This window comes from Hippocampus bargibanti, linkage group LG01 (assembly GCF_051943395.1).
Source record: "Hippocampus bargibanti isolate YZ-2025 linkage group LG01, ASM5194339v1, whole genome shotgun sequence".
Lineage (NCBI taxonomy): Eukaryota > Metazoa > Chordata > Actinopteri > Syngnathiformes > Syngnathidae > Hippocampus > Hippocampus bargibanti.
In genome coordinates, this window is record NC_142734.1 from 30,802,126 (window position 1) to 30,824,311 (window position 22,186).

A 22,186-nucleotide genomic window follows, 5' to 3' on the forward strand; every position below is an offset into this window, starting at 1 on the left:
CCAAACAGCTCTGCAAAGACTACTGCACTGCCACAGACTTATGTTTAATGCTGCCTGATGGGGTTTGTTAGTTAACTGGCCTTATATAGTAATATATATCGTATACGGCACCGAGTAACTCGTAGCATTCAGCCTTGTTTGGCGAAAGTGTAAATACATTAAAATGGTTGCATTACTTTTGAAAGGTGGAAGACGTAAATGAGTCCACATTTTGATGCTGATAGTCTGGAAGAGTTCAAGTGTTCAAAATGATCACTTTTTTTTTAACAAGCCACATTTAAGTGTTGTTTTCACCGTTAAAATTGGTAATATGCTGGTATACCTAAAAATATGGCCAGTGAGATTATGTGCAACACTTGTTTGAGGTGAGGTTTTTACACGCCAACTAATTTCTGTTCTTCACAAACAGCTCACCGCGGGAGCCAATTGAGAAAAATCCAACACATCCACTTGCCAAGACTGAGCCTCAAAGTGCGGTACAAAACAAAGAGACTAATACTGTTTTGATGTAAACCCACAAGCGGCGCGTGTCATGCATCAGATGCCAGCTTCCTCATTTCTCCAGACAGGGGCGCTTTGCGTGAGCACTTGTCCCAATCTCCCCTATGGCAAGCACAATGGCATATGTTGAAAAGGTTCTTCCTGCTTGCATCTGCGTGTCCAGATTTAAACAGAATGAGCCATAGCTGAATATTAAATGTATAAAAAAATATTTTATATTATAGCTGGGTGAATCCATTTTGACATTGGTGGGCAGCCTTTGATATATATATATATATATATTATATATATATATATATATATATATATATATATATATATTTTTATATATAATATATATATATATATATATATATATATATATATATATATATATATATATATATGTATATATATATATATATATATATATGTATATAGGGCCAAAAGACTTTAGTTCGCTGAAGAAGCATCTTGGATCAGAAGCGAAACGTCCGACACCTTCAAAGAAGTACAGATAACGACTGAAGAAACCTTTTCAACAATGCCACTTGACCTTTCCAAATAGGCTTCAAATTATAGCAGCCCTTTTGCGATTTTCAGGAAGTTTCTTGAAATATTTATTTAGAAATATTTGCAGGACACAGTGACACGTCATCATGATACAGAGAAAAATGCATTGTTGCAGAGCAAAATGCATTCAGCTGCTAACCCCTAATGAAACCATTTTCTCCGACTGGTGTTTGAAAGTGTTGAGCTGCTGAGGTAACAATATTTTGTCGTACAATAGTCACGGGAAATGCAATGTGCTTGTTAGTGAGCTGAATGCTGCCTGCCATCATTCCCTCTATAAGCCATTTCAGGATTTTTGTTCTTTTTTTTGACAGTTCAAAGTTCAGTTTGAAATGGTGCAGGGGAGAAATGTAGCAAGAAGGAGCAGGCGCAGTGAGCTTTTAGATGAAAAGCTGCAGGAGACAGGCTGCAACTTCCACATCTCAGTGAGGGAAGTGGTTGCTTTCACTGAGACCTGCTGGCACACTCACAGGAGCCATGTGCAGCATCAGATCAGACCTCACTTTTTCACCAAATACTGGAAAAGGGGCCAATTACTGTCTGTTCCTATTCAAATGGAAATCTGTTTCTTTGATGTCACTCCAGGATTGTGGAGTTTCCCATTTACATTTCTATTCCAATGTTCCAATGTTGTCCAAAATTGTTGTCGTGGAACGTACAAGACAGTTAATGTGCAGAGACCTTCACTAAACAGGGATTCGAATGCACCACCATTTTTTGGCAGGAGCCTTGTTAGAAGAGACAAAATGAGCACGATCTTCCAAACCATATTTTATGTTTTGCGTCAGTTTACTGATGTAAGATTCGTGCCAGAATAACAAGCACCTACAAGAATATATGGAGCACAAAAGATGTTTTCAGGAGCTGAATGAAATTGTGGCTTCACCTCAACTTCATTCAAATGAATGATGAGTGACCTCAGTGCAGATCTTTCAATAATATGACACTATGCACACAACCAAAATCAAACACCTGCGATGTCAAATTAAAAATCTTGCTAGGTCCAACCTTTTCAGAGTCGCATTTCACAGGCAAGTAAAAAAAACTTACTTGGACAAAAATTAAGTCGCTTTAAGACAGATGGTCACCTGTAATACACACACTCCAGGAATGGATTAGTTTGCTACGTTTACATTGTGTGAGCAAAGAATGAAGGTTAACGTAACCGCATAACGAGACTGTTTTGAGGTGCAGTCGACCGCAAATAAATATTTACGGTGCATTTGAATTTCATGTCACACATCGTATTGTTCTCGATTTTATTTAAACCACAATAGTCATTATTCTTGACTTCAGATTTTAAAGCTAGCATTAATTTGTTGTGCGTTCTGTATGAAACATGTGGAGGGGATCAAACATGCTAATGGCTTCCTCAAATTAGGCCCCAGAGAGGAAACCATAACTACAATGTTGCCCGCGATAAATAATGAGTTTGACACCCTTGCTTTAATGGAACTAACTACGGCACTTTTGATCCAAGACAAACACCCAGTGGTCAAATGTCAAACCAGTTACAAGCCATTTTTTTCTCAGCCCACATTTTCATTACCATTTCCCTTGAAGGGCCATTATGACTCCAACCATATAATAAAGTCAAGAAATGTCACATAGCATGAGTGATCCAAGTGTTATACTCGCTTTTACATGCACACGAAATACATTTCTGCATTTTATGATCGCGACTGTTTGATAGTTGGAGTCCCAAACTGTTATTTTGTGTTTTACAACACTATGCAACTATATTTATTATTAAATGAATGGATAAGATCACCCCTTCATTGAAATGCACTGAGCAGCTACAGGTACATACCGTGCGCAGCCGTCGACGAATGGGGTCAGTCGTGAATGCATGCTCAATATGTACATACACTAAGCAATTTGAAAAGCAAATTGACTGTTAACTCATTCACTGCCATTCCCAAATTTATTCGTGAATTGATAATATGACATAGAGCGCCATTCCCGAATTAGTTCGGGTTTTAGTTTTTCTATAGTTTTTCTGTAGTTTTGCTGGGGGTGCCGATAAAGTGCTGGCCAGACATCTGGCAATGTTTTCCCTTCCACGAGGGAGAAGCATTTCCCTTTTTTCCACGTTAGCGCTTCGTTCCAGCTTCAGCTATTGTTCAAGCACTAGATAAACCAATATGTGCTGTATGTATTGAATTGTATTTTGTACAGCCACCCCCATTTCAAGCTCAGATAACTCCAGATCCATATAACTTAGGACTTACTCTTTTTTTCTGATGAACAAAGAGAATCGTAGGTTTATTATGCTGCGTTGAATGTTTATGTAGTCCTGAACCTCCATATTATGTGAGTCCTGGAATTTAAGTGAAAATGACAAAAACCATGGCACTGTGTGGACACATTTTTCTATGTCTAGCTGTGAATGAATTAAGTTAGAGGGATGTGGCAATTATATATCATGTTGAGTCATTCCTTACGGAAAGGACTTAAATAGATGTGATAATTGCAGTGCAGTAAAATGGCCTGATCAAGTGGATATGTTTGTCCAGGAAACTTCGGCCATTTATATCTTTCAATTCAAGATATTTGCTTAACCTGACACAGGTTTGCTGCCCCCTTCCAAAGTGGTATTCCAAAATTTGTATCATCTCATTTTTGATGGTGAAAATACACAATACTGGATAGTAATGATACCCTAATCTTTTAGTGAAAAAGAAAAACTGCTCCAATGAAAGTGTTGGAAACAAAAGTTGATTTGATTTTATCACTGTCCGACTTTGAGAAAATACCAAGATATACAGTAGACTGTATTTTGTGTATCACCTTTAAGACAAAAAAATAAAATAAAATACTGAAATATGGCCTTGGGGTATACTGCCCAGCCCGGGTAGATACTTTATTGATCTTGTAGGAAAGTCTGTAGGTTCAAGCTTGCTTCACCATGTGCTTTATCTCCCGCCGCCACAACAAAACTGATCTTTAAATAAAATGTTCACTTTGGAAAGCAGTTTTGGGAGTTTTTATCAATCAAAGAGTTTCATGCCTCACATCAAATGGTCACATGAAATAAAACTGAAATGAGTCGTAATCATGGCAAATATATCCAGAGCAACGGACCTTGCCCAAAATAACGAAGCACTGTACTACCCCAGGGCAAAAACTCTCTGTGGGGTAGTAAATGACCTTAACTAAATTTAGACGATAATCCCCCCCATCCAAAATATGAAGTGGTACTCCCATCGTGCCACAGAACCGGGTGATTAGCAGCAACTTAATCAAGCATTTTGGAGGATTTATTTAATAATGGTGTACTTTCATTTTTTTCCACACATCTCTACATGCTATGTTGTTGTTTCATCCTCCTGTTTGACGTACGGTGACATCACCACAAGTGAGTCAATAAAGGCGACGCCTCAGGAGGTGTACAAAGCTCTAATTTGCTGCAGAACAGGGGATGAAAAAAATGTATCTTGAAAAAAAGAAAAAAAGTGAAATTGATTTAAACCTGTGTATTTATAGAGTACAAAATGCCAGGGAAAACAAAAAAAAAACACACATTGCCAGAGGAACATTTTTTTTTCTCAGCAATCAATTCAAAGGTACGTCGAGCAGATTTAATAGCACCATTTAGATGTGCAGCCATTCTGGTGAATTACATCGGAATAACGTGCAATGAAGTTGCTGACATACGGGTTTGGACAATCCTAACTGCAGTCAAGCTTGTAGCTCAGTTCAATTAAAGACTTGGAGAGATGATGAGAGCAGACTCAGTTCAATCCCCACTGATTACAGGCGGCAAATGAGTTCTGCCCCGCAGCACTTTAGAGCAAAAGGTGGATTTGTGACCCTTCACAGATATGATATATAAACAAAGAACAATGTCAACAACATCTTCCGATTTTTCTATGATAATATATAGGCATCCAATTAAAGATGCGTGTATTTGTATACAGTTTCTCCTCACCTTATCAGTACTGCCTGTGGGATATAAAATTGATTCTGTACAACACTCAATGTTGTACCATATTTTTTAATGCATTGTCTACATATAGTGTGCGTGCATAGGAGTAACTTTGTGTGTGTGGGGGGGATCAAGGAGACAAGGTTTAATATAAGAGTGACATGCGACCAATCCAGGGTTTACCATCTCAAACTCACCCCGTCGCCCAAAGTCACCTGGCATAGGCTCCAGCACACACCCCCGCCCCACCCCACGAGACTAATGAGGTGATCTCAAAGACTGATAGGCGGATAGCAATCAATAAACAAACGGTGTGTTGATTAATTCCAAAATGACCACACATACCCGTCTACGCCCGATTGGATAATGTCTGTCGAGTTTTATTCCTCCTCGGATATCCATGTTGTGCCGCGCATCTCCTTTCAGCCTCGCGGCAGAGCCGAGCGTGCAAACAAACTCTTCTCGCGCGTCTTCTTTTCTTGATCCTAGAGAACGCGAACGCAACGAACGCTCGCTCCTTTCGTCGGTTGTTTCTGCTGGCAGCTCTGCTCGCTCCACGCACCGGCACTGGTACAGCACCGGACTTTAGTCCGACGTGACGGAGCTCCAAGCAGCGATTGTTTTGGAGGTCGGTCCCTCCACTCCTCCCACGGTGCGCGTGCGGTGGTTCGGCGTTTGACACGCGTTGGGTTGGGCTCACTCGTCGTCTGACGTCGGGCACCTGTGACCAAGCCTTGTCTGGTGCGGGACGACAGCCACTTCCTTTTACGCGCGCGGGACACAAAGTGGTGCTCAAACATTTCTACACTGTTGGTGTTTTACCCGAGTCAAAATTAGTTTGACTTCAAATAACATATGATGTGAAGTTTCTGGAAAGGGTTTCTACAATGACCATCTTATTCTTAATTTAAATATCAAGAATGTGGGCCAATGTTTCAAAGTTATAGTTGCTCCAATCGCACCTCGTAATTGTGTTGAATCAAGGGCAGTCTGCGTCATGCGCAGTACCAGAAGGAGAAAGTATTGATTATATTAATTTTAATTCAATTGCAGTTTAATTCAATGGTCACTCCTCAATATTGTTTATGTATGTATGTATGTATGTATGTATGTATGTATGTATGTATGTATGTATGTATGTATGTATGTATGTATGTATGTATGTATGTATGTATGTATGTATGTATGTATGTGTAACGGAGTTGTGCATTATTAAATTATGAAGGAAGTGACGCAACGGCGCACAGTGTGGCACCATGTCCCGCCCATAGTTTCCAGAACAATCTGGAGGAGATTCATGGTGAGTCGCAATTTTCTAATGGTGTCGATTAACGCGCATTTTCATGACAATATCTTATTTTGTTTCCCCTTTTGTACTGTCTAGTGTTATCTAATTAGTTCCCTTATTTATTTCAAGTCCAGATTACTTTTTGTGTCATTATTTAATTCACATTTTGTCGAGTGGAACTTTGAAGCACATTGGCTTCATAGTGCTTTTCTGTTGCGCAGTTAATCACAAGTCGAAACCCATGCGACTTCACCCATCCCTTCTGCCATACTGTGTTGCAGGTAATAATTGCTTCATTTCGTTTTTATTGTACAATATGTTGTGACACCCGTCACATATGTATGTATGGATGTATGTAGGTAGGCACGCACACACGCCCACACTATTTATTTATTTATTTGTTTGTTTGTTTGTTTAGATGAGCCTTTATTTGTTTCATCGTGGAGAAATGTACATTTCACAGCAGATGATGCCTGCCACCAAATTTCAACTTGAACAAATCTTTGCAGACTAGCAACCAGTTATGTTTAAGTAGACAGGACCCCTTTTTATATGCTGTACCCTCTGGCTCATAATTCATCCACGATGAGTAGGATTTAAGAGAATCAACTTTTTCTCCAGCAAACGGGAGATAAGAATTACAGAAGAAATTAATTAATACCCTGCTGAGCCTTAGAAACAAAAAAGCAGGGAAAAAGACCATTTTGATTAACCTACCAAATGAGTACAGCATTCCTTAAGCAGTTAAGCGCACAGCAAATGATGGCACACCAAGGAACTTTTTATAGTTGAGGCAGCCTTAAACAAAACATCTGAAATATTGATCTACATGCAAGAAGGACAACAAATGTTGCCCTTGTGTGGTTTCCTTATTTTGCCTTCATTTCAATGGGGATGAAAATAATGTGTGTCAACTTCAGTAAGTGACACTTAGGTCCCGTTGTCCATAGGATGTCTTTTCTTACTCGGATTATACTTTTCCTCAGGCTTCCCCATTGTGGGACTATGAAAGACTTTCTGATTCTGATGTCCCTTTGTGATACCATTCCGCTTTTTAGCATGTGAACTGCAGTCAATAGCTAAATTATCCCTTTGACACATTTTCACTGTAGCATAGCCTGACGTCAGGAGGAATCGTAGCTTAAACGATGTTTAATGCAAGGCTATATCATTCGTCTAAATAATGCACATAACCACCCCTTGCTGTTGCTTTGAACTCATCTTTTTTTTTATCATCTGAGTTTGATCCTAACTGCTGAGGCCACACGCCAACATAACTGAAAACCACTTGTGTAAAATGCATCTGATCTTCATTGCTTACACCTTTGTTTTTTTTTAATTCGAGCACCTCCGCTGGGGTGCTCACGATCAGTACGTCAACTTGTGAAGAAGCGTTATCTTCAGCAACTGAGTCTAGTCCCTGTTTATGAAAAGCAAAGAGATGGGTCAGAGCGTGCAAAAGATGAAGAGGAAGCGATGCTGATTACCGCACAGCAAGAGCGACACCTTTATGTCAGCGGCAGAGTGTTTGTGCCGGGCAGCATTTTCACCACTGGAAAAAAAAGAGATAAAAGCTTGTGATTCCATGCGGGCAGCTATTGGAAATAGATTCCCTAATCATGTTCGACCTGTACGAATCATCACATCGCCTGTGAGTAAAAAACATTCTACAATGCTGAGCTGGGGAGAAGAGGGTGACCACCTGACATTCACCTCTCTCGTTCTATTGTGATGAAAACGAATATATACATGAAACCACATGTAGACACGGTCAAGCATTTGATTCTCCTTCCCTGGATTTGTAATAAAAGGCACAGACAGATAAAGTGAGGCTCTTTTTTGACGGCTCTGATGTGCTAATATTGTGCGATTTTGGGTGAGAGAGCCTGCTCATTGAAACGCTGTTCATACAAGACAAGTCAGGAGAACTCATCTCTCCAGCAGACCTTTGCTTTCTGCCTTTGATTGACAAGAAGCCGCTACAGATCTGTCAGGGTGTCTTATATCAAACCAATGTTGGTGAGAGCAATGTCGTGTTGTCGGAGAAGATCGGCGGCGAGGCTGTCGCGCAGCACTGACATGGAATGCACACAGATTTTGGCAGATTGAAACATGTACAACTGCTTGTACTTTTTGTAATGTGTACATGCATGAGTGCTTGAAACAAAAGGTTTCGGGGCGCAGTTATGTTCAACACAAAACAAAAAAGTAATGCGTGACAATGCCAGACTTCATTGTGACTTTGTCACGTGCCAGCAGGCCCAAGTCATTATGGCTGATAAGAATGTCCTTGTGCAAAGTAACAGCAACTTTCTGCTGAGAGCAGGACTTTGAATAGAGGCAGATGCCTTCTTAAATTATGCACAAAAAAGAACTTAAATCTGCAGTTATAGCAGAAATGAAAGTATGTGCGACCACCATATATCAAGTCTGACCTCTACCCCAAGAAGAAATAATAATTATAAAATGTAAAAAAAAAAATCAAAAGGGCATTATTTATGTGGCATGTGGCTTATTTCCAAATCGTTGATGTCATTCACTTAAACTTCTTCACTGCCATTCCCAAAATTATTCGGGAATTGATAAGCATGACGTGGAGCGCCACTCCTGAATTTGTTCAGGTTTTGTTTTTTCTTAGGAGGGAGTGCGTTTCAAATTTCGGTCAGACCTCTGGCAATGTTTTTCTCTCACACAAGGGTGCAGCATTCACCTTTTGTACAGCCGCCCCCACTTTCAACGGAGATAACTCTACAACCAAGTAAGCTTGAAATAAACATTTTTTCTAATGTTTGTTACGCTGCATTACATACTGTTTTTTTAATTGAATAAGGCGCACCTATAGGCCTTCATTTTCTTCAAAAGATGACGCTGCGTCTTATAATTGAAGTAATTTTGAGCCAAAACCTTTTTCATTCATTGAAGGGGTGTCTTTTACTATGGTGCACGTTATATATGGAGAACGTTTGAAAATACACAATTCTTGGGGGTGCACTTTATACCCAGATGCACCTTATACACCGAATAATTCAGTATTTGGTCCTAAATAAAACTCAATGTTCTGTGGGTCCTGCAATTTGAGTGAAAATGAAAAAAACACTGCCACTGGAGTGGACACATATTTGCACACTGTCTGGCAGTGAATGAGTTAAAAATAAAAACCTGCAAAATCAATCAATAATGAAGAACTTGTTTCCACAGGCCCTACACTTGCTATCCTACACATTCTATCAAAGCTAAACACTGAGGAGAAAGCCCTCTAAATGAAGGAACACCATTGCCACAGAGGCAAGCAACGCGTGACACCGCCCTGAAGAACCATGTAAACAAGTAACACAAACATCTTTCGAGTAGTTCCCACTTGAAAATGACGAGCTAATGTGAGGCATTTCCACACTCCATTGCCATTGTAATCAGGACCAATCGAGATACATTGATGTGTCCACCCCAAACATTACATAAACATTTGTTCAAATAAAGAACCCCTTTGAAATAGACACTGAGTTGAAAAAAATCACTGTACAGTATAACCCGTCTTTCATAACCTGAAAAATAATTGAATATTTATCTATGTATCTATTTATTTATTTGCGTACTTGTTTGTTTGTTTATTTATTTGTGTATTTATTTATTTATTAGACTAGTTCTTGGTTTTACTCCATGGTGCTTTTTACTATCTTTGTGAGTGCTTTATTTCCTGTATATGATCCCCGGCAAATTGGAGTTTTCATGTTTATGTTTGTTAAGTAATTATAAGTGCCGTGCATGCTGGGTCCGAGAGGACAGTAATTTCATCTGTGCTGTATGTCATGCATATTAGCATATTTGACAATAAAGCTGACTTTGACTTTGATGATAATTGTCTGTGTTAAGCGATTTGTTACAGCTTCAGTTGTTGTTAAAGCGCAATATAAATCAATATGCATTGTATTGTATTGCATTGTAATAAAGCACACCGGAGTATAAGGGGCACCAACGAACTGTGTATTTTCAAACTTTTTCTAGATTGGATTGGATTGAATTTGCCTTTATTACCTCTATTATTATAATGTGCACTGGACTATAAGGAACATCTTCAATGAATGAAAAACGTTTTCCAAATATAATATGTATAAATATATTGAGAGTTTTGAAAGGTGCTTATAAATTAAATGTATTATTATTATTATTATTATTATTATTATTATTATTATTATTATTATTATTATTATTATTATTATTATTATTTTCCAAACATAAGGCACATCAAATTAGAGTATAAGGCGCAACAGTAGAGGCTGGGTTACGCACTACCTCTACTGGAAGGCGGCTTAGGAGTTACCGGTATTTATTTATTTTATTTTTCTGAGAGGGTTTGCACTACACTTAGTGAGGAGTTATCAGAAATAAACACAACGGGGCATAAAACAGCACTGCCAAACTAGGAGATATTTGGTGGCTTGCTCTCTTTTTGTAGGGTAGATGCAAAACGTTGATGGGGGGTTGAACGCAATTATCTGTGACAGGGATAGCATACAAATCATCCATAATCCGTCCATCCAACTTTTACGTTTTAGCATTAAATCTTTCAGAAATAAACATTTTTTGAGACACTAAATACAAAAACAAGCATAAAAGGCAAAGCGGGCTAACAGTAGTTGCAAGACCTGTTGCGCCTCAATATTACTTCACATATAAGGCGCACCGGATTATAAAGCGCAGGGTCATCTTTTTAAGAAAATCAAGGCTATTGGGTGTGCCTTATACACTGGAAAATATTGTACTTTTTTATCCTTTGATCCCATTGATTTTGTCTTATTTTCTTGCTGGACTTTGATTCTCACAAGTCACACGTGTGCTGTGCGGTGCACAAATTAATTTCTGTAAATTGCTCGTCCATCGTGAAAGGTGACAGTCGAATTGGGTCACCCCTCCAGCATCAGAAAGCTACGAGAACGTAGCAGAGTTCTTTTTCGTTTTGAAGCCTGTCATCCATCAATTTTCCGTGCCGCTTATTCCTCATTAGGGTCGCGGGGGTTGCTGGAGCCTATCTCACCTGTCTTCGGGCACGAGGCGGGGGACACCCTGAATTGGTTGCCAGCCAATCGCAGGCTACTCAAAGCTTGTCATATATATATTTTTTTTTTTTTTTCAAATTCATAAGGGATTTTTATTTTTACTAGACAGGGACTTTAATTGTGCTATCTGTCTTCGTACGTTGCTGGCATTGAAAAAAACTGTCTGATTAAATAAATATAAGAAATAAATAATATGTTTTTGGTGGGGACCAATTAATGGTAGTTGAATCATTTCAACATGGGAATCACTGCGCTAAAATCCTGAAGTGAAACTTTAAAGACGATCAATCCTATTTATCCAGTGGTGGGCCGTGCATGTCAACCCTAGGCCTTCAGTAGTGCTACATCTGAATCAATCCACAGCTGCGAGTGTGGTGAGATTTATTACACGTCCAATATCAGATGCTATTGGCCAGGAAATAACCTGACTTGAAGATACGTAAGAAATACTGTCATTAAACTGTTCACATTTTTACTATGAACTTGTGGATTCATAATAACCTCATAAAATTGCAATATTTTTTTTGCTATTGGTCGTAGCTTCGGAGCTGTCCAATCTTTCTTAATGATCTCCATCTATTCTTGAAAAGTCTCTCTTGAAAATGGCTGCAACCAAATCCATTTCTTCACCTCCTTCAGATATTGTGGGTTGACAAAACCGCTATTAAATCAACACAAAAATATATTTGTTGATCCCTACATATCTTGTCACTTGCGGCTTTGATATTATGATTGGCTAGTGACTAGCCAATCATAGTTTGTGAAAACTCTGGCGTTGACTAACGCCTTCAAGAATGCGTTGGTATCCCTTTTTTGGTTGCCAATCTCTGCTTGGTTAAAGCAACAGTCATCGACAACACATTTAATGCGACAGGGCCTGCAGAGCTATTTGTGAAGGTGTCCAGGTAAATTTTTGACCCTGGTAACAAACAATGGCTGAAATGTCATTGGTTAATGCCTTAATATGAAAGAAAAGACACACCTGGAAGCAGCACAACAGGGGAAAGTATAATGAAATAAAGCTGCAAGACAATTTGGAATGATTTAATAAAAATTCATGCACAAAATGTGATAAACATTCGTCTGTGATTCTGATATATTAGGCCAGCAGAGAAGCTTTGCAAAGCTTTGCAGGCCCACCACTGTTTTAGCCAAACACAAAAATCTCAATTTCTATTATTTTCCTGCTATTTTGGGTTGCCCCCTTGCTTTATAAAATCTCTAGTAATAGTGCCTTTTCCACCCTATAAAACAAATTCACTGATCATCTTTGAGAGCATCACCCCTTTACGGAAACATGGTTGTACCCTAAATAGGTTAATATCAATAAAATATCATGAAATTAATGATCTGATGGATTAATTCTTTGGGATGGAGGCTCATGGTCTCATTGTTGCATTAAATTGGAAACCATGAATCTAAAAGTTTATCTCACCTACTTGTTTACTCTATCTCAAGCGTGGGATGAAACTCATCATGTCAAGCTCAAAATAGACACACAAGAAAAGTATTTCTGAGCTTGAAATGGTAAGAACGATTGATATTGACTCAGAGACCTCTTGCTCCACACGCTAAATTGTGTGATTGAGTGATCTCAAAGAAAATCGAGACGTTGAGGTTTTTTTTCCCCTTTCTTTTCTTCTTACTGCCAGCTTTCACTTGCTGCACACTAATGACTGCCCTGCCAAAGCATTTAACCTTGGGCCAATTTGTCTTCTTATCGTACAAAAAAAAGATGAGCTCTTGAACCATGAAATAGAAGTAGGTCTTCCGCTAAAAGAAGGCTACAACCCAGACTACTACAAAATTAATCAGTTGATGCTGTTTCAAATGGCATGAACTCCTCATGTGGATTCCATGAACACGAACCCTCCAATCTGAGGCAAGATATTCAATGGTCAGACCTGCCGTTGTTGACTTGTGGCTCTTTTTACGTCATTGTCAACTCAAACTAACTAGATTGCAGGCCAGTCGAGATTCTAATCGAAGATACGGTTGCATGAGCGATGAACTGCATTCGTTATTTTTTTCACGGGTATCCGAGTGCAGCTGTCGCATTTGACACATTGTCAAGAAATTGTGAAGGTCTGTGCATTGCAGTGTAAGCAGCTGTCTCAAGGCACCCCTGGGGCAGATGGGAACTGTCATACAGTGTAAATGTCGCCTGGTTAAAGTTTAGCTTAGTTTTATATATATATATATATATATATATATATATATTATATATATATATATATATATATATATATATATATATATATATATATATATTATTTCATCAGATCATTAATTTCATGAGCCTTTTATTGATATTAACCTCTTTTGGTATATATATTAACCGAATTTTAACAGTGGACAAATAAATGTTCCTTTTCAATGTATAGGCCATACTACCCATCCCCCTTCATCATTATCTTTAATCAGAATAAGGGAGTCTTTACATTTTTTTAACATTATGCTAATTATGGCTAACATTCATTTTTGAGTGTATGACGATTAAAATTGTGAAAATGTTAGCTTAAATATTGACAACAACGTTGTTTGGTGCTGGTAGCATGCCCTTAAGAAGGAAATCCTTTCTTCCGTGTATAATTGATCTCAATGGGATATTTAATTTCATAAAACCACCAAATCAACTCTTGATCAATGTTCCAATTGTCCCCATGCGGGGTGGCGGCCAGTGTACAGTTATTACGACTTACATCTTTGTTGACTCTTGTCAGAATCAAAATCAGAATCAGAATCAGAATCAGAATCAGAATCAGAATCGGAATCAGAATCAGAATCAGAATCATCTTTATTGCCAAGTATGTAGAACACACAAGGAATTTGTTTCCGGTAGAACACGCTGCACTAGTATTGTCGTCAAAAAAAACTGCTAAGTGGCACTATACAGTTCCATTTTGTCTCTGAGAATATTGACATAACAAAGTCTGCAGTGGCACATTATCCTGTTTTGCGAATACATGTACACTACACAAGCCTTTCCCTTTATTAGTAGTTGACGGGAATGAGCACATGCTTTTCATGTTATGTTGATGTGTTGATATGCACCATTCAATCCCAAAAAACACAAACATGCAGGAACAGATGAAGTAGTATGACTATTTTGAAAAATAATCTGAATGTATTCTGGTATATTGTTTTACTCGATTGTGAGGATTGTAAAACAAATATTGTCTTGCAAGAATTTTGATGAAGTCTTCCTTATGTCGAACGTGTGGTCTCCCGTGAAAGAAATTCTTCAATTATCTTTGTTTGCTCACTTGATAAGTCAGTCCACCTCAGTTATTAATGCCGGAATACATGCTTACTTCAGCCCTTCCTTCCACCTTGCTAATTTACAGGACCCTGAGGGCGAGCTCCGTCTCAATTTGTTCGATAGGTTTTACAACACCAGCAGTCACCATATTACCTCTGCACTGAAGTTTACCGACTTGTTTGGCTTTAATGTTATTTGCCTCCAGGTTACGAATAAGCAGGAGCTCCAATTGTGCCGTTCTCTATTTTCTCAAATGCATATCACGCCAAAGTTATCCCAAATGTTTGTGTGTATTGATTTGTAACACCTCGACAACAGCTCCTTCTGGGGGACTTGAAACCTGCTCTGCTACTTGATGAGTGCACGTGTGGGAGGATAAATCAACAACATGCAAGAATCAAACAAAAGGTGCAGTCATTATTTGGTGAAAACGGCCTTTTGGCGCTGCTGTGGGAGTGAACATCAGAGGTATGTTTCCCGATCGATGTCTTTAAATTTCGTGCAAGAGAGGCTCGCCGATGCACGTGCAGAGGTTTGCCAAAGAACATCTAAAAGGAACTGAATAAGATTTCCACTTATGGATGATGTCAAATTGGCCACCAGGAAACCACATTCCACTCCAGATTATGCATCCGTGTGTGACAACCACCTCCCACCCATTGCAATTGGTTCAGGGTTCGGGCTTTTCGAATTAAAAAAAAAAAAAAAAAGAAATATCACCTTGGGTAGGAGTGTGCATTGGTATTGATGTTTGCTGTTGTTGTATCTATGAATTAAATACAATAACATCACTGCACTGTCATATTTTCCACAACTTCAGTTTTACTTCAAACCTTAAGAAAGCCATTTTCACTCACACACCATTCAATAGATTGATGGTCTTTAAAACAAAATAAAGCCGAAACAAGTGACAAGCAATGACAATCTCAAGTTCAGGTTCTAGTCAACTTTTTGTCAAATGTGCTCTATTTAAGACATAGAGCCATACATACCATACCCCAGTTTCATTTGATTTTTTTTTGCTTTTTACTTTTTTTTGCTCAGGCTAATCTTCATCCATTTAAACATATATATATACGTACCATTTTTTCCAGTGTCTAAGGTGCACCCGAAAGCCTTCATTTTCTTCAAAAGATGACCCAGCGCCTTAAACAAGTCTCGCAACTACTGTCAGCAGCTACCGACTCCATTTTCCCCCATGGAAGAAGTAGTGCATAACCCCAGTCTATACTGTAGCGCCTTATAATGTGGTGTGTCTTATATTTGGAAAACTTTTATGTACTTATATATTATATTTGGAAAACTTGTAAACATACACCAACAATTGGGGGTGCAACTGATACTCTGGTGCACATCATACACCAGAAAATACAGTACATTTTGTGTTTATTATATTTTAAGGTAAATTAAATTATATTAGTTGTTTATTATAATATTTATTTATCATAATTCTTCTTCTTTTTCTTCTTCTTCTTCTTCTTCTTCTTCTTCTTCTTCTTCTTCTTCTTCTTCTTCTTCTTCTTATTATTATTATTATTATTATTATTATTATTATTAAAAATTAATGTAAATTGGGAATTTCACCAGTGTAAGAATAGAAAATGTTTTCTTCTTAAAACTAAGAGGAATTGATCAGTCAAGCTCCCACTTGGGTAAATAACGTCCTGCTCTACCGTTCATTAGGCAAGCAAGATAAAGGCACATAATAGGAGATCCTTTGTAATTATTAACGGGGGCGTTAATGAACCAGGGTTAAGGATGCTGATGAAGCTGCCGTTGTACAGTTGAAACTAATTCTAATTTTTCCACAATCAGTAAAATCCTTTGCCTAAGAGAAATTATTAAACGGAACATCTATTGTAATCAAGGCGGCATAATGTCAAGGATGAAAAGCAGCTTCGGTTTATTAATTTCTGAAATAGTAAGGATAGGAATAAAAAAGAGTCGAATTCCAAATTAAAGTTTGGGAATTGTATTCCACTTGGAAATGTTTTTTGAGCTATGTGTTTGAATGTAAATGTAATATGTATACTCTTAAGTATGAGTCAACATCTAACACATTACATTTGACAACGTTTTGAGATAAACCATTCAATAAACCATTTCAGTGTGATGAGGAGAGACTCTTCTGAATACATGGGTTAATGGAGCTGGCATGAGATTTTTTCCCATCAACCTTGATGGCTTTTAGTGCAGCGGAAAAATAAATGTAGTGAAAGGTCACGGGAGAAAAGCTCGCTGATTACTCATTTTGAATATTGAGAGGCACCAAGTGAAATGAACGGTGGTAATCTTGCCTCTTGAATCAAGCAGTTGGAATCAGAAAAATGATGAGTGGCCTCCAGTTACGCCCCGTTATCATCGAACTCCAGGGAAAAATTTTTCACCGCGTTCAAAAATGTATAGAGATCAATATTTAATCACCGGCCCAAAAAAATTGGACAGTGCACAATGGAATCCCGAGATATTCAAGACGACACACAGTGTGTCGCTGTCAATGGATGATAAAGCTTTTGGGAAAGTTGTGCAATTGTGCACGTGGAAAAGCATTACGGTTCCGAACTTTGAATAGGACGGCGACTTCTCACTCTGGCGATCGTTTTTAGGGATTTTTAAGGAGCGAGACCATAATGCAAATTCACGTTGCAGACAGCATCGACGTCCCGACGAGATCCACTCAAATGTTGAAGGTGACATGTCTGGTTCTAATTGACTTTATTTTAATGAGTGCGGAGCATTGAGAGTAGTGCCTCATGCATACACGAAGCACACAATTTTCTCTGGCCGGTTCCCACACCCCCTCCACCCCAATATTGTTTGATGTCTATCCATCCATTAACTGAATCGCTTAATCCTCACATGGGTCACATTGGAGCCTATCCCAGCCGTCTTTGAGTCCAACCTGAAGTGGTTGGCATCCTATCACATGGCACACATAGACAAAAATAACTAACTAAATAAATAAATAAACACATACAATCAATGTGGGAGGAAACTGGAGTACCCTGAAAAAACCCTCACAGGTTTAGGGAGCTCATGCAAACTTCACACAGGATGGCCGGAAATAAAGCCTTTAAAGGACAACCGACGCCACCGACGTCAAGTTGTTGTCCATAATTTGTAAAATCACTTCAAATGACTTCTACTGAGCGTATTTTAGAAAGATTCCACCGCATATAGCTATATTTTACGTTTTAAGACTCATGTTGAATATTCAGGTAGTCTTGTTTTTGAGCTGGTGACGATTCCTGACGTGACATCACGTCGGGAACGCCCCTGACCGAGAAAGCGACACACAATGCATTTGGGGTACTTTTTTTGTGTGTTGATCCGTGTTGACGGCGAAATTAGACGGAAAGCACATAAATAACGCGGTGAATCGTTGAATAATGGTGAATCGTTGTGTGTTGCACCAAAGCTACTATTTGATACTAGTTGACACAAATTCCCAGCAGACAAATCAGCCCATTTCCAATGGAGCTTGGACGCCATATTCTGCATGTTCTGGGTGCTACACAACAATCCTGACGCCTCAAAATAACCCAGAAAGACTTATTTAATCGATTGTATACATTTATGCTTTACGCTCCTGAAAAACAAAGATCATTTATAAATATGGTAGTCTTAATAAACCTCAACAATCCATATTTAAAGTGATCATGAATGTACATTTTAATTTTCTAGTCAGGTGTCGTGCTTGTATACTGAAGTGGGGTGAAAATGAAGGAATGAGCGTTGAAATGTCGTATGTGTATAGTGTGCGCGGCGCCAAGTGGGGCGAGACAAGTTCTCGATCGCTCACGCACGCAACTTGGAGGAAACATGGCTTGTAGCTGCATGATCGCTCGTAATGTGAAGCGCCACTCCAGGAGAAATGTGCAAATATGCTAGTTTTGTCTCCTATTTTAAGAATGGACCGTCAATTGACTAGTCCTTCAAATATTTGACAGCTCCCGTGTACGTCCCGTCCCACCTGGGACAGTCGGCAATTTACCTGTCAGTGCGCCACTCACAGAGTGGACACTGAATCCCATAGGACAAACCGAGGGAAGCCTGCCAGGTGCTTGATAATTTTGGACCAGGAGATCGACAATCCCACGGCACGAACGAGTGTCATCAGGACTAGGCGGTGTCCTCAATTGCTACGGTGCCCAGTGGACACACGTCTGTCCTCTAAACCAGAGTACTTTTAGTAGACCGCAGTACGAGATTGAAGGGCATGACGACGCAGTGATTTTTACACGCACTGGGATTGACAGTGACACAATCACGTCATGACTCATTCCGTCTTAAAAAAGGAATATTGCAGAATCGTTTCTGGCCTTGACGCTGACATGAAAAAAAGGGATTAGTGTGAGGGTGGCGAGAGACAGACAGCCTGCCTCCCGGTTGGTGACAACGTTATGCTGCCAAGGTTATCAAAGGTCAAAGTCACCGCATGCTTACCAAACAGCTTCCATCACATATGTGCATCCCCAAAAAAAATCCGAAATCGGGTGAATCAACGACAATGTCTGAGACGCGGACCAAAATGAATTTTCGTCACATTAATGCCACTGTAGATCGAGTTTAATGGTCGCAAACAAAGATTCACGGCCAGTTGTTCTAAGCGATTAATATTGTAATAGCTTTACGATGTAAAAAGCACATGATTGTTTTTTATGAATGCAGTATTATGACATTCCGCCGAGGACTTTAAATGTTAATGTGGCTTGAATGAATCTGCACGAGGCGTTCTCCGAGCAACGCTCTGTCTTAATAAACAGCCCTCGACTGACTCAAGCACAGTTCTTTATGAATTAATACTTAATGCCTTATTGCAGGTTTAAAATGTAAATCACCTCTAATTCACATAGACACACTTGGGAAGATAGGCAATATTTATAGACTGCGGTGGACTGTGACTTTTTCATGAGTCTTGTTTTTGCATAAGAAGACACTCACCCAAATTCTCCTTTTTAATTCATTGGATGTAATTTATCGCCGCGTCTTAATTCCTTTCTCATCACACCGGGACTGAAACTAGCAGCTGCACTAATCAGTCTAATTAAAAGACTCTTTTTGAATGCCACTGAATCATTTCCCAGACCTCAGCCAATGTGGACCATACCACATTAAATCAAAGTTCAGAGCTGCTGTCTTTCAAAGAACATATTTTCCCCGGTAGTTTCCAATCCGTCTTTCATAAAATAGACGTAAAACAGAGGCTTGCTCACTAATGAAACAACCATGTCACTTTATACCCCCACCCTGAAGACGTTCAGCTCATGCGTAAGAGTAGAAAGCAAAGAGGACAAAACGTGACTTGGGCGTCTGATTCATTGGAGTGGACAGTCAAACTGAGAGCATGCAAACGTGGGTCAGAACACTCAGGAGATGAGCCCCCCCCCCCCCCCCCCCGCAGGCTACAACACGCAGCTGAAGGTGGAGCGCTTATTGAGGGACATAATAATGAGGTTTGTCACTCTCGACTCTTTTGCTTGAGTAGAGAACAAGAGGGGTGCAAGTAGATTTCCACTCAATGGAGCAGAATAATGGGGAGGGCGAGTCATGTTGGAGGAGCAGGAAAGGGGCTGGCTTGACTCATAAGAGCTAAGCAAGCGGCGTGGACTGAAAAAAAAATGATGATGAAAAAAAAAAATATATATATATATATATATATATATATATATATATATATAATGTGCCAGCAATTCCCTCTGACCTCCAACGCCATTCCGTCAAGCCATCAATGACCATCACAAAGGTAAATAAAACGACTTTATTTTACAATACAGTTTATTTCTTTAATTACAGTCCTTATGGAATGTGACTCTCTTTCCAAACAGCAATTCCCTCTGACCTCTGACCTCCAACATCATTCCATCAAGCCATCAATGGCATCACAAATGTAAATAAAGTGCCTTTATTATACAATGCAGTGTATTTATTTCATTACAATACAATAGCACATTTATTCATCGTCGGCCTCCATCGGTCATGGCTGACCATGGATGACTGTCCCCGTGGACAGTGTGCCTGGGCGGTGTATTATGGAGAGCAGGTTGTCGCCTATGCAGCTTGCTCACCCTCTCCACCACGTAGACTGGACCAAAGGAACAGCTGAGCTGATACAATTTGGGGTCAGTATGGTCGCAGGAGCTGCCGGAAAGGTAGCGGAGTTCGCCACCAGACCGCCTTAGGTGCACCATTAACTGATTGATTTAGGGTTTACTCCCATAGGAGCTGCCGGAAAGATGGCGGATCTCGCCACCAGACCGCCTTAGAGGCTCCGGAGACTCGTGGATGGCGGGGTCGTCTTTACACCCGTGTAGGTCTATAGGACCTACCCACTGCCAATGTACAGCACCTCGTATTCCCAGGCGGTTCCCATCCAAGTACTAAACAGGCCCGACCCTGATTAGCTTCCGAGATCAGACGAGATCGGGCGTTCTCAGGGTAGTATGGTCGCACAGCACATTTATTATACATAGAATAAGGTATGTTGTATGTAGTTTTAAGGCTAATTTAGTTGAAATATTTCATGGAAACCTGGGAATGGATTAATCTCATTTTAATGGTTTCCTATGGGAAATTTTGGGGGGATACACACTTTTCGCCTTACACACTCTGTCTGGGAACCAATTAAGTTTGCAAGCCAAGGTCTCAATGTATATACAACAAACTCCACACAGGATGGTTGGAATAAACCCTACATCCTAGCGCTTGTTTAGTTGATTTGTTTCAATCGGCTCACTTTTCTTCTCACCCCATTAATTCCATGAACTGTTTGCAATCTGAGATTTGGGGCTGAGATGCCCCTGAGGGACTGTTGTCGAAGTCATTGCATAGAGCCCGCGGCTTAAAGGTGAACATTACTCTGATTTGTCGTCTGACCACATTTTGATGTCATCAGGATTTCTTCACTCATCGAGCGCAAGCTGGCATATTTTAAAGTCATTTTTTTCTTAATTAAATTGTGTTGAATCCACACATGTAGTAATTTATTTATTTACATTTTTGTATTTTTGTATTATTTTATATTATTTTTTAACTAAAGAGATAAAAAAGAAAAAAACTAATAACAAATAAATACAATGGCTGTCATAAACAACCGCAAATTACAGCTCTGATAAGCAGCGTACAAAATTGGACATGTTTATCATCACGCCGGTACTTCACAGGGGTGACATTTTTAAATACACCAACATGAGAAGGTGCAAATATCAGCGTACTTAATCAATTTGACAGCTGCAATGAAATGAATAGTACCACAATCGGCATTTAGTTATAGTTCCTGACCGTTGCAATTGTGGTCAATTAGTGTCTGCGACATTAAAAAAATATATATTTTCTTCTATTACTGTTGTCGGAATAGGATAAATGATGAACGATAAGCACGTTCATTTAAATGCATTGTGTTGCTTTTATCTTCAACATGGATGTGTTGAGCTGGATTATTAATGAGTTTTCTTTCTCCAAGATAACGATGACACTCTTAACATTCTATATCATTCCTCTATCTGTAGTCGCTTCAGTGTCGCGAGTGTCTAAAATTAATTGAATTAAACCAAACATTGTCGCGGTGATTAATTTTCATTTAACCATCATGAATACTCAAA

The 22,186-nt window shown here is 39.2% G+C and overlaps 1 protein-coding gene and 1 pseudogene across 3 annotated transcripts in view; both read right to left on the reverse strand.

Annotated features, from left to right (window-relative positions):
* Positions 1 to 5,716, reverse strand: part of cntn3a.1 (contactin 3a, tandem duplicate 1) — an 81,534-nt gene extending 75,818 nt beyond the window's left edge. For 2 of the 3 annotated variants that reach the window (XM_089010211.1, XM_089010202.1), the window contains exon 1: positions 5,327 to 5,715. The gene's annotated coding sequence lies outside the window, so the exon portion shown is untranslated. Of the gene's footprint in view, positions 1 to 5,326 lie in introns of all 3 variants that reach the window. The other variant, XM_089010219.1, reaches the window with a different exon arrangement.
* A 15,206-nt stretch (positions 5,717 to 20,922) lies between these two features.
* On the reverse strand, positions 20,923 to 21,040 carry LOC148903878 (5S ribosomal RNA; annotated as a pseudogene).
* Positions 21,041 to 22,186: the final 1,146 nt, after the last annotated feature.